Source organism: Ochotona princeps, chromosome 15, assembly GCF_030435755.1.
Source record: "Ochotona princeps isolate mOchPri1 chromosome 15, mOchPri1.hap1, whole genome shotgun sequence".
Taxonomy (NCBI): Eukaryota; Metazoa; Chordata; class Mammalia; order Lagomorpha; family Ochotonidae; genus Ochotona; species Ochotona princeps.
Genome location: NC_080846.1, coordinates 50,050,790 through 50,062,888, shown reverse-complemented (window position 1 = coordinate 50,062,888; position 12,099 = coordinate 50,050,790).

The window sequence follows — 12,099 nt, the reverse complement described above, 5'->3', positions numbered from 1 at the left end:
GGGCAGGAAGGGTCGCCCCACAGTGTGGCGGGTTTTTTTTTTTTGGTAGGTAGAAGCTAGGTGTCTGTTAGGAGGGAGTGGAAAACAGGAAGGAAATGGAAACGGGATTTAAAAAGCTTTCCTATGGAGGGGGGTGGCAAGGGAGTGGCATTTTACAATGAGAGAAAAAAAAAAACTACACTTCCATAGCTAATTCTCTGGGTGACTTTAATCATGCTCCTTAACTGACCATTTTCTCGCGATGGGAAGTAGGTCCTGTAGGGAGACAACCCCGGGTGGGGTGAGGGGTGCTGTCTTCATTGCCCACCCACCAGCTCACTTGTTAAGTGTGTTCTTGTACTGGTGAATTTAGTTAGATAGAAGTTGTTTCTTCTAAGATATGTGTATGTATTTACAAGGCAGAATGGCCAGGACAGGCAAGGAAAAGAAAGATCCTCTTGCCCTTCGCTGATTCGCCCCCAGCCCCCAAATGCCAGCCACACCCAGGGCTAGGCCAGACTGCAGCCAGGAGCTAGGGACTCTATCAGGGTCTCTCATTTTTGGGTGGCAGGAACCCAAGTACTTGGGTCATCCTCGGCTGCCTCCCCAGGCATGGCACGTTAGCAGGAAGGCTGAGTGGCAAGTGGAAGTGGGACTAGATCCCAAGCATTCCACTGTGGGATGCACACAGGATGTCACGTTCCAAGCGACTGCAGGACATCTCTCTTCCATGGGCAGGAGTACTTTCAGAGCCTAGTGTCCTTACTCCCCCGCATCTGTGTGCTACCTTGATATGTGCATTTGATACAAAGAAAAAGGCTGACGGACATGAACCCGTAGAATTAGGGTTGGAAATGAGTTCTTTGTTTCTTTTTTGGAAAGGCAGATTTGCAGAGAGAAGCAGAGACAGAAAGATCTTGCATCCCCTGGTTCCTTCCCCAAATGGTTGTAACAGCCATTTACAACCATTTGAGCTGAGTTAATCTGAAGCCAGGAATCAGGAACTTCTTTCCGGGCCTCTTATGTGGAGGCCCAAGGCTTTGGGCCATCCTCTGTTGCTTTCTCAGGCCACAAGCAGAGCACTGGATGGGAAGTAGAGTAACTGGGACATGATCCAGCGCCCAGGTGGGATGTTGGCACTTGGAGGATTAGCCAGTTGAGCTATCACACCAGTCCTTGGAAATGCTTTGTGATTGGAAATGTCCTTGGTCCAACCTGTCTTCCTTCCAGCATTTTGGAGGAAGTAGTGCCACAGTCAGGGTGATGGTTAAGGTTCTGCTGTTGGCTGGAAGGTAAGGCCCCAGGATAATCCTAGGTTCGTGAGTATTGGCATGAGAAAGAATCTCTGCTCTTTTTCAGTTTCCCGGGCAGACAGAGGGCAATTCCCAGGAGCTGTCAGGGGCCCAGTGGTTCTTGGAGGCTCTTTAATGATATTTCTAGCAGGTGTGAGTTGGGCCTAGCCTTACTATGGCTGCATCCTTCCTAGGCACGTTAGTAAGCTGGGAAGTGGAGGTGACAGTTCCTGGGCTCCTTGGAGCTCCCTGTCAAGACGGGCCCTGGGAAGGCAGTTGTGGTGGCTCAAAGGGGAGGATCCCCACTGCCCACATGGGGAACCTAGATTGCAGCACTGGCTCCTGGCTGTTGCAGGCATGTGGAGAGTGAAGCAGCCAGATGAGAGCTGGCTGTATCACTATCGAATAAATAGATAAGTTTGAGGAGATAGGTTTAAATCCCCTAGTGAGCGTGGAAAAATGGTTTAGGGTCAGCACGCTTCCCTAACAAGGGCTAGGCCTGCAGGTGTCTCTGTTAGAGGCTAAGCCCAGCACCAGAAAACAAAGGCATCCACACTCACAGGGCTGCTCTCTGCTTCTCCTCCAGCATCCAGTTGACCACAGTAGAAGCTCTCTGGGAGGAGGTGAGAGTGCAGAAGTGCCTGGAGGGTGGACCCCCCACTTTCCCCCAGGGCCACCCCTGCAGGGGGCTCCACCCTGTGAACAGCAGCATGAGGAGCTGTCAGCTAGCAGCAGGCTCTGAGGTTCCTGGCAGGCTGGCCTCTGATCCCAGGAGGCATGGGATGGCGAAGCTGGAGTCTGGGTCTCCATGAGGAAGGGGCCAGAGCTCTCCCCCAGGCTCCGGCTGGGAAGTAGAGGAGTGAGGTTTATGAAACCTCTGGAAGTTCCCATCTCACCTGCCTTGACCATGCCCTGGCCTGGCACTTCCAGCTGGGGGTGGGCAGCTTGGGCCTCTCTGCAAGTGTGGAATCATCATGAATTTTTAATTCAAGCCTGAGACTGTCCATTGCGACTGCTGCTCTCCAGTGGACCCATTTGTTTCCTGCTCCTAGGCCAGGCAGAAGGCAGCGTCTGTTAGCCTCTGCCCCCTCTGTAACAAAAACTGAGGCCGGGCCTTTTTCCAAGACAGCCCTTGAACTTGAACCTCATTAGCAGTCAAGTCGTGCTGCACCTCACAGGATATTTGTGCTCCCTGTAGTTCCCCTCCTGCTAAGGGCAGACACTCAAGTGTTTAATGGGCTTGGCTTGTTGGGCCCAGGCAGCCAGAAGACTGCAACAGGAGAAGGCCTGCTCTAGCTCCATGGGGGTTTGAGGCTAGGTGGCAGGGCTCCAGGCAGGGAATGACCTCTGCTTCCCCCAACCTCCTGGGAGCTCCTGGATGTGCGCCTGGCACCGGCAGTCCTTCTGATGGTTGTATCCTATCTCTAAAGGCCTAGGGACCCTCTCCTTATTCCATAAGACAGGTTTCACGTAAGTCCCTACTTTCAGGGCTGAGGGGTTGTGGCATTGCAGGTTGGGCCGCCTGCATCCCACATCAGAGCACCTGACTCGAGTCTCTGGGCTACTCCGTGTTTCAAAATCCACATTCCTGAGAGGCACCAGAAGATGGTCCAAGTGAGTGCATCTCCACCTCGCACACGGGAAACCTGAATGTAGCTCCCAGCTCTGGGCTTCAGCCTGGCTTAGTCCTGTCTGTTGTAGACATCTGGGGAGTGAACCAGAGGATGGAAAATCTCTTTCTCTGTTGCTCTTTCAAGTAGATGAAAATCAACATTAAACTCTCTTGTGCCTCGCTTCATCGCTCGGGCTCTCGGCCTCTGGCATTGCTGTCTTGTTTCCCGCGGAGGACTCCGAGCACAGAGGTAGCCCCTGAATGTGGCCTCTGTATTCCTCACCCTCTGTTCACTGCCTGGGTGAGTCAGTGAAGATGCAAATGCTAGGCTGTTTTGTATTGTTTTTTAAGATTTATCTTATTTTTATTGGAAAGTCAGGTATACAGAGAGAGAGGATGATCTGTTCACCAGTTTACTACCCAAGCGGCCGAAATGGCTGGACCTGTGCTGATCCAAAATCATGAGCCCAGAGCCTCTTCCAGGTCTCCCACGCAGGTGCAAGGTACCAAAGCCTTGGGCCTTAACTGCTTTCCCAAGCCACAAACAGGGTGTTGGATGGGAGGCGGGGCCACCAGGATTAGAACTGTCACCCATATGGGAACTCTGTGCATGCAAGTTGAGGTTTTAGCCACTAGGCTACTGCGCTGGGCCCACTGTTTTGTATTTCTAACTTGTGTGCCTTCAAGAAGAGTTCCAGGAGAGGTGAAGCCTTTGCATACTACTCGCATTCATGGAACGTGGGCAGAGAAGCCAGGAAAAGGTGAATTACTTTGTGCATGTTTGCAGTTTTATAAGTGTGTGCAGGTTGTTTGTCCCATGTCTCTGTTTGTTCCCCAGCTGGGGAAGCTGGGACATCCATGAGTGGTTGCTTAGTAGTGTTTAGGAAGGTGTGACTCCAGACGTGGTGGTGATTTCTAGAGTGTAGCAAGTGTTGCTGTCACCATGCTTGGCTAATAAAGACTCCTTCATACATCCTAAAACAAACAAATATTTTTAAAAAAGGCAATCTCTGTCTTCTGCTCCCCTCCACCAGCACTAGAACAATCTCCATCATCCTTTTCTCCTCTTCTCCTGACCTCTGGACATGCAGGTGGGGTGGTATGGGGCAGAGGGGAATAGGGAGGCAGGAGAGGCTTCTCCCAGCTGCATCTAGGGAAACAGAACACTACAGACAGGTAGGGACAGGTCGAAATCTGATATTTCCCACAAGCTGTGGAAGGTATCTCATTGGTGAATTTTTTTGGTTTTATTATTTTCATTTTTTTTGAAAGCCAGAGAAAGACAGAGATGGATCTTCTGCAAGAACAGCTGGGGTTGGGCTGGACCAAAATCAGCAGCTAGGTACTCCATCTGGGTCCCTCACTTGGTGGCAGGCACCCCCAAATACTTGAACCATGATCTGCTGCCTCTCACAGTGCACATTAGCAGGACACTGGAACGGGAAGCTGAGCCAAGATCCCAACGCAGGCACTCAGATAGGGAAATGTGGGTATCCCAAGTGGCGCCTTCATGGCTGCACCAATTGCCTGGCCTGTGCCACAGGTTTTTCTCTCTATTCTTCAAACCCAGCTCATCACCCTAGAACCAGGGCCATGGGAAGCCTTCTGGACTTGGTTCTCCAACTTTCCACTTTTGCCGAAAAGGGGCTCCTTCTCTGAAAGCCTGACTCTGAGTCCACCACCCCTTTTCAGGGGACATTTTGGGCCTCTTACTGCCTCAGTGCCTACCAAGTCCAGAGGAACTGGCAGGTGCGTGGCCCGCACAGTGGCCCAGGATGCCTAGCCAGCAGGTGGTCCTGGATTCCCCTCATCCTCCTTCTCCAAAGTCACGTGCTCTTCCTGGAGACCCACGCCAGCGTCCCTGGGCTCTCCCCGCACCATGAGGCAGGTAGGCAGCCAGGAGTGGCCAGCGTATTTTAATTTGTTGTTTGATGATGGTAAATAAAGAGACCTTGGGAAAAAGAGGGACAGAACAACTGCACCAGGCGTCCCCCTGCTGGCCCCGCCCCTGGCCGTGGGCTTTCTGGAGGAAACAGAGCGCTCTTGTTCTTGCACGGCCCTGCCTGCATCTCTGGCCGAAGGGTTCGAGGTTCACCCTCCGTTCACCCCCATTAATCACCCCAGCAGCTAAACATAACCCAGCCCCCTCAGGCCCTTTCTCTTCTTCTTGCCCTTAGTATTCATGGCGGGGCATTCCTCACTGCTGCGCCTCACAAAGACCCCTCCTCTGACATGAGGTCCCTCCCCCTCTCCCGCTCCCAGCCCGCGGGGCAGTGGGTACTGCTCACCCTTCCGGCTGTCTGCAGACTGCCAGCCCCTGCACCTGCCTGGCCCCACAGTCCCAGTCACCCTCAGGTGCTGCATCGCATCCCTGTGTGACACGTGGTCTGGAGCCGCTCCAGCATCCCCTGCCTGCCATCCTCCCTCCCTCCATGCCCAGCCACCTGTTAACCCCATCCCCCTCTCCGCCAAACCGCGTCCCAGGCCCTTCCTTCTGGCCTTGAGAGACCAAACAGTTCATGTAGTACAACCACTAAGAGCATGTGTTTGGGGCTTCAGACCCCAGGCCTGGCACTTTGCTAGTGGTCCAGCTTTGGGTCCACAACTCTGTATAAAAGTGGACGTGCCCACTGACCGTAAAGAGTGGCTGTGTAGATCAGAAGAAACTTTATTTGCATAGATCCAAGCATTCAGCAGGAGCTTGATAAATGGTGGTTATTAATATCAGAAGGCTCTTGTGAAGAGAGAAAGAGCTGCTCTTCGAATTCCAATAAAAGCCAAGGAATTGCCCTCTCCACCACCTGCGGGAGGGCCAAGAGGTACAGTCTTGCAGGGAAGCAGAGCCACTCACTAGGAAGCTGTACTCTCCCACTGACCCCAGAGGGGCTCAACACTATCCTCCTAGTGGGGAGGGAGGCAAAATAATCCCAAAGCCAAGGTGGGAGCTTGGCCCAGAAGTTCACATGCCAGTGAAGACCCTTCTGTTCGGTAGCAAAGTGCTGGGGCTCCAGCTCCTGACTCCAGCATCCTGCCGATGCATCTGTGAGAGGCAGCTGTGGTGGCCCAAGTAGTTGAACTCCTCCCACCCCTCATGGGAAACTGGTTCCTGTCTATTAAGGGCATTTGGAAAGTAAATCAGCAGGCGTGAGCATGCCTTCTCTCCGGGTGTCCCTCAGATAGACACATTTTTAGAAACATTTTTAAATGCTGATGTCTGGGGTCTCATTCCAGAGATTTCAATGTGAGCAGCCTAGAGTAGGGCCTGGGTGTCTTGGGTTTTTTTTTTTTTTTTAAACTCCCTAAGTGTTGCTAATATGTAGGCAGGCCAAGGTTGCAATGGGCATTCCAGGAGGAGTTCCAGCAGAGGTGGAAGGAGGGCTGCCACTTCCCTTTGAGTCCACAGATGTGGGTATTCAGCTGAGAGCTCCCTCTCTACCTGGGTCTCACCAACCATGTAGCTTCTGTGAGGGAGGATGTCACTTAGGGTCTACATCGTGGACGTTCCAGAAGGTCCATTATTTTCATTCCCTTTGGCTGGTAGATTTTTTTTTTAAAAGATTTATTCATTCCATTACAGCCAGATATACACAGAGGAGGAGAGACAGAGGAAGATCTTCCGTCCGATGATTCACTCCCCAAGTGAGCCGCAACGGGCCGGTGCGCGCCGATCCGAAGCTGGGAACCTGGAACCTCCTCCGGGTCTCCCACACAGGTGCAGGGTCCCAATGCACTGGGCCGTCCTCAACTGCCTTCCCAGGCCACAAGCAGGGAGCTGGACGGGAAGTGGAGCCGCCGGGATTAGAACCGGTGCCCATATGGGATCCCGGTGCGTTCAAGGCGAGGACCTTAGCCGCTAGGCCACGCCGCCGGGCCCGATTTTTTTTTTTTAAAGTTATTTATTTAAAAGTCAGAACAAGAGAGAAAGAATCTCCCATCCACTGGTTTACTCCCCCAAACAGCTGCAAAGATCAGAGTTGAGCCAGGCTTCTTAGATGGGTGGTAGGGGCCTAGGCACTTGGGACATGAGCAGGGAGCCAAATCAGAACTGGAACAGCCAGGAATCAACTCAAACCAGTGCCCATATGGGATGTTGGCATCTCAGGCAGTGCCTTCACCTACTAGGTCACAAAACCATATGCTCCCGCCTCCTGTCAGGATTGAAAAGGGGACCATCTGAAAAGAGACAAGGAAATGGACAAACTGATTTCTTTCTTTTTTTTTTTTTTTTTTCTTTAGACAAACTGATTTCTTAGAGTTTCTGCTCCCATGAGAAAAGTATGTGGTCCCAAACCCGGAGCGGCAGCAACAGAGGCAGTCATCTGCCCCCGCCCTAGGGAAGTGGGGACAACTTGCAGGTGCATAGTAAATGCGGTTGCTACCTGGTTGCTACAATAATAGGCTGAGCAATTAGGATACAAGCTTCCAGGATCTTTTCCTGTATTTCCAAAAAGATAAATCACCCCCAGGAACAGAATCTGCATATTGTAATTAACTGATAAATATTTCATGCCTGATTCAAACTTTATCCTTTTCTATTTAATGGCCACCAAGTTGAGCACCAAGGAAGCCCGGAGACTGGGATGAGAGGGGGGTTGGGGCGGCTGCCCTGTCCATGGGAGAGGGAGAGTCTTCTCCCAGCTGCTTCCTGGTTTAGTTCCTGCCTACATTTCTTCAGAAAAGCGCCATTCACTTGCAGACAAGCAGGGTACAGGTGGCAGAGAGAGTCCCTGGGCTTGTTGGCCTCAGCTCTCACCTACTCCCACGGAGGCCAGGCTCTGGGGACCACATGGGCAATGTGAGCAGCGGACTTCGGAGGCCAGGGGCGCAGGGTCCAAATACGTGCTCAGTGCTGCCACTGGCTAGTCAAATTTGCACTGAAACTCAGTTTGTCCATTTGTAAAATAGACAGAGGATATTTTTAAATGTTTCAAATATTTAAATAAGACTTTAAGGTTTATTTACTTTTATTTGAAAAGCAGATTTACAAAGAGAATCTTCCGTCCACTGATTCACTTCCCAAATGGCTACAATAGCTGGAGCTGAGCTGATCTGGAGCCAGGAGCTAAGAGCTTCTTCCAGGTCTCCTGTGTGGGTGCAGGGTCCCAAGGACTTGAACCTTCCTCCGCTGCTTTCCCAGGCCATAAACAAAGAGCTGGATGGGAAATGAAGCATCCAGGATACAAACAGATAACCATATGGGATCCTGACACTAGCAGGTGGAGGATTAGCTAGTTGAGCCACCACGCTGAGCCACCAGCTGTTCCCTTGCAGACTGACCAGAGCCCAGGAGGCTGGTGATACAGGATACCCGTTATCATGCAGGCTAACGAGTCTCCATTAGTTACCATCCAGTTGCCAAGCCCTGGACTCCTTGCCTTGCCCAGCCCTAGCCAACGTCCAGGGCCCCTAAAATGTTGTGTGCTTATTATGCACATACTCAATGTCTTCTCATCTGACCATCACAACAGCTCTTGTCTGACCAGCTCCTTGTGTGAATGGAGGAGCCCAATTTGTACCTGTAGAAGTAAGTTATCTTGTCTGGGGTCACACAGCTAAATGGTTCGGTGAGGAGACGGCAGCTGATCATGTAGTTTCAGATTTGGGCTCTGGGCCAGCATTGTGGCATGGCAGGGTGCCTGTGAGGCTGGCACCCCATGTGGGTGCTGTTTTGAGTCCAGGCTGCTTCACTTTTTTTTTTTTTTTTTAAAGATTTATTTTATTACAAAGTCAGATATACAGAGAGGAGGAGAGACAGAGAGGGAGATCTTCCGTCCGAAGTTTCACTCCCCAAGTGAGCCGCAACGGCCGGTGCGCGCCGATCCGATGCCGGGAACCAGGAACCTCTTCCGGGTCTCCCACATGGGTGCAGTGTCACAATGCATTGGGCCGTCCTCGACTGCTTTCCCAGGCCACAAGCAGGGAGCTGGATGGGAAGTGGAGCTGCTGGGATTAGAACTAGCGCCCATATGGGATCCAGGGGCGTTCAAGGCGAGGACTTTAGCCTCTAGGCCATGCCGCCGGGCCCTACAAAGGCTGCTTCACTTTTGATCCAGCTTCTTGCTAATGCACTTTTTTTTTTTTTTTTAAAAAAAGATTTATTTATTTTTATTGAAAGGCAGATATACAGAGAGAAGGAGAGACAGAGAGGAAGATGTTCCATTCGATGGTTCACTCCCCAAGTGACCGCAACAGCTGGTGCTGAGCCAATCCGGAGCCAGGAGCTCTTCTGGGCTCCCACACGGGTGCAGGGTCCCAAGGCTTTGGGTCATCCTCGACTGCTTTCCCAGGCCACAAGCAGGGAGCTGGATGGGAAACAGTGCTGCCGGGATTAGAATCGGCGTCCATATGGGATCCCGGGGTGTGCAAGGCGAGGACTTTAACCACTGCGCTATCACACCGGGCCTGCTAATGCACTTTGAAAAATAGCAAAGGATAGCCCAGTAAGAAACTCCTGCCTTAAGCATGGCCTGGCCCTGCTGGCCACTGCAGCCATTTGGAGCGTGAACCAACAGATGGAAGATCTCTCTCTGTCTCTCTCTGGATATGTCTCTCCATCTCTCTCTGTAAGTCTGATGTCAAATAAATAACCAAATCTTCAAAAAACAAATTTGTATTTGGGTGTTTCACTAGTAGCTTCAAGATGTAGCCTAAGCTACTTAACCTCTCTCAGCCTCAGTTTGTTCTTCTGTAAGTTGGAACTGTAAATCATAACTCCATGAAATGTAACTGTAAAAGCGAGTAAGAAGCCTGTGGGCAGTGTACAGCCCAGCCCTGGCTAATGGCAAGAGCCCAGTAAACCCACGTCATCGTTGTCATCATCATTGTCATACCGAGCTGCAGGTCAGGGCCACCGTGAGCAGCTCCTGTTCTAGGGGTGACCGGATTGGTATCTAGAGGCTACAGAGCTGCTCTCCCACCTCCTCCGCCCTCTGCCCCTAGCACACACTTCAGTACCCAGGACTTGGGAAAAAGGGCCACTAAGTAGATTAAGACTCCATTTCTGGAATTAAATCAAAACTCAGGACTAACCCAATTTGGCTTCTGATGAGAGGGAAAGGTTAAAAGGGAGTGAAGAGGCCTCTGGGTGGGCTCGCAGAGTCCCAGTTGGTTGACTCTGGGTCCCTACCCACATAACACCTCCTCCCCTATAACACCCAGGCCCAGGCTCTGATGCCCTGGGGCTGGAGGAGTGAAGGTGGGCACCAGGCAGGGCAACTGTCTAGGACCCCTAGGTTCTCACATTGCTTCAGCCCAGCTGGGATGGCAAGGGTCCCAAGACAGAAGGGGGTAGGTGGGACTGGTAGGTGCACCTCAGTGGCCAGGGCAGGAGGCCTGCCCTGGGGAAAGACCTGAGCCGCCCGGTGAGCTCTCTGCAATGCTGGCTGAGTCCTGGCACTGCCCGCTCTTCTCGGATGTATTTATTAACCAAAAGGCTGATATATTCGTGCAGACACTCCTGTTGTAAGTGGCCCCATGGAGCTCTTACTCAGCTCCCGAGTTCAGCCCACGTTATTCTGGGCACTGTAAACTAAAGAGGAAAAATCGATTTCCACTTAAGGGAGAGCAGTCATTTTGCTCTGTATTTTCTCCTGGGCTCCCCGGGCTCCATTCAGGCTTTAAAAAGGTGGTGAGAACACGAGGACTGGGTAAACTGAGGTTCCAGGAGATGAGGAGCTGGCGGTTTGACGCCAAGGAGGATGCCAGGGTCTTGGGGTAGGGGCAGGAGAAAGGGCTGGGAAAGCCCAGCTGGGCCTTGACCTGGGGGCGTCCCCTTTCCCAATGCTCTGAGCAATGGCCCACGAGCCTGGAAGGCAGGCGCTGCCGTGGAGGGAGAGACTCGCCAAACAGCGGGGCCTGGGGCGAGAGCGTCGCCAGCGCGTCCTCATTCTGCGATTACTGTCAGGGGACCATCCATCAGCGCCGCCTGGGACGCCGGGGCCAGACTGCCCGCCGCCCGCCTGGGTCTCTCCAGATCGCATTAGCGCGGGCCCAGGGCGCAGGGCGGCACCAGCGGGAAGGGACCGCAGAGGCCCGGGCCAACCGGGAGGCTGGGGTAGTGGGATGGTGGGGGTGGCACCTTGATGGGGCCACTGCGGAGGCAAGGGACAGACTAGGCTGTCTGAGGATCCTCATCTTCCCGATATCTGTGCTCTGAGGTCTAAGGTTAATGAGGGGGACACCACAAGAACGGTGGGTGGGGCGGGGCAAGGGGGCCGGCCCAGGATGCAGAAAGCAGAGGGGAGTGAGGGCACCCTAAGACCCTACAGTGATGGCAGGAGTTTCCACAAGCAGAAAAGGATGAGGCACCTGCGGACAATGTCCGGGGTGTGTAGAAAGCCAGATGGTGTGTGTGTGTGTGTGTGTGTGTGTGTGTGTGTGTGTGTGTGTGTATAGAGATGGGGGTTAGGCGGGAAAAGAAAGCGCCAGGAATGGCAGAGAGAATGGGAAAGAACAGATGAGCAAGCAGGGAGCTGGGAAAGCACAGATGGTCACCGGTGGGGAGAACTCTCAAGCGATGACCGCACTGCAGTCCCCCTCATTTTCACAGGTAAACAAACTGAGCTGGAAGTGGGGAATCCCTTCTCTCAAGTCCCCCTGCAGCTGCTGACCATGCTTCCAACCCCAGCCCCCCACAACCCACCACTCATTTATTCTACTCAGGTTCCATGCTGTGAGCATCTGCTCTGCGCTGGGTACTGGGGCTACCGAGCTGAGATGGAACAGGATCGGGGCCTGCCCACCAGCAGCTGTGTGCTGTGAGGACAGAGGGCCCCAGTGCCCACTTTCCCTAGAAAGTGGCTGCCTGAACCTCACTGCTCCTAGACACCCTGCTCTGCTCCACCCACTGCCCCATGGAGTGTGCATGCCCTGGGAGGGCCCTGCCTTCTTCCCACAACTTCCCCAGGATCTGAGGCAGGCCAGCCTGTCCCCACACCCCAAACCAACAAGCAGCGTCCTGTCTCCTTGGGGAGAGTTGCCGTGGCACCAATGTGAAGGAGTCCTACAGTGCTTAACCATGAAGAAGTGCTTCCAGACCCACAGCCTGGGAGTTTTTTTTTTCTTTAGATTGATCGATTTACTTATTTGCAAGGCAGAGTGACAGAGAATGAGGGACATGGAGAGGTGGTCCTCCTGCTGCCTCACTCCCCCAAAAGGCCGCAGCAGCCAGGTCTGGGCAGAAGCCAAGGGCTTCTGAGTCACCTACGTGATGGCAGG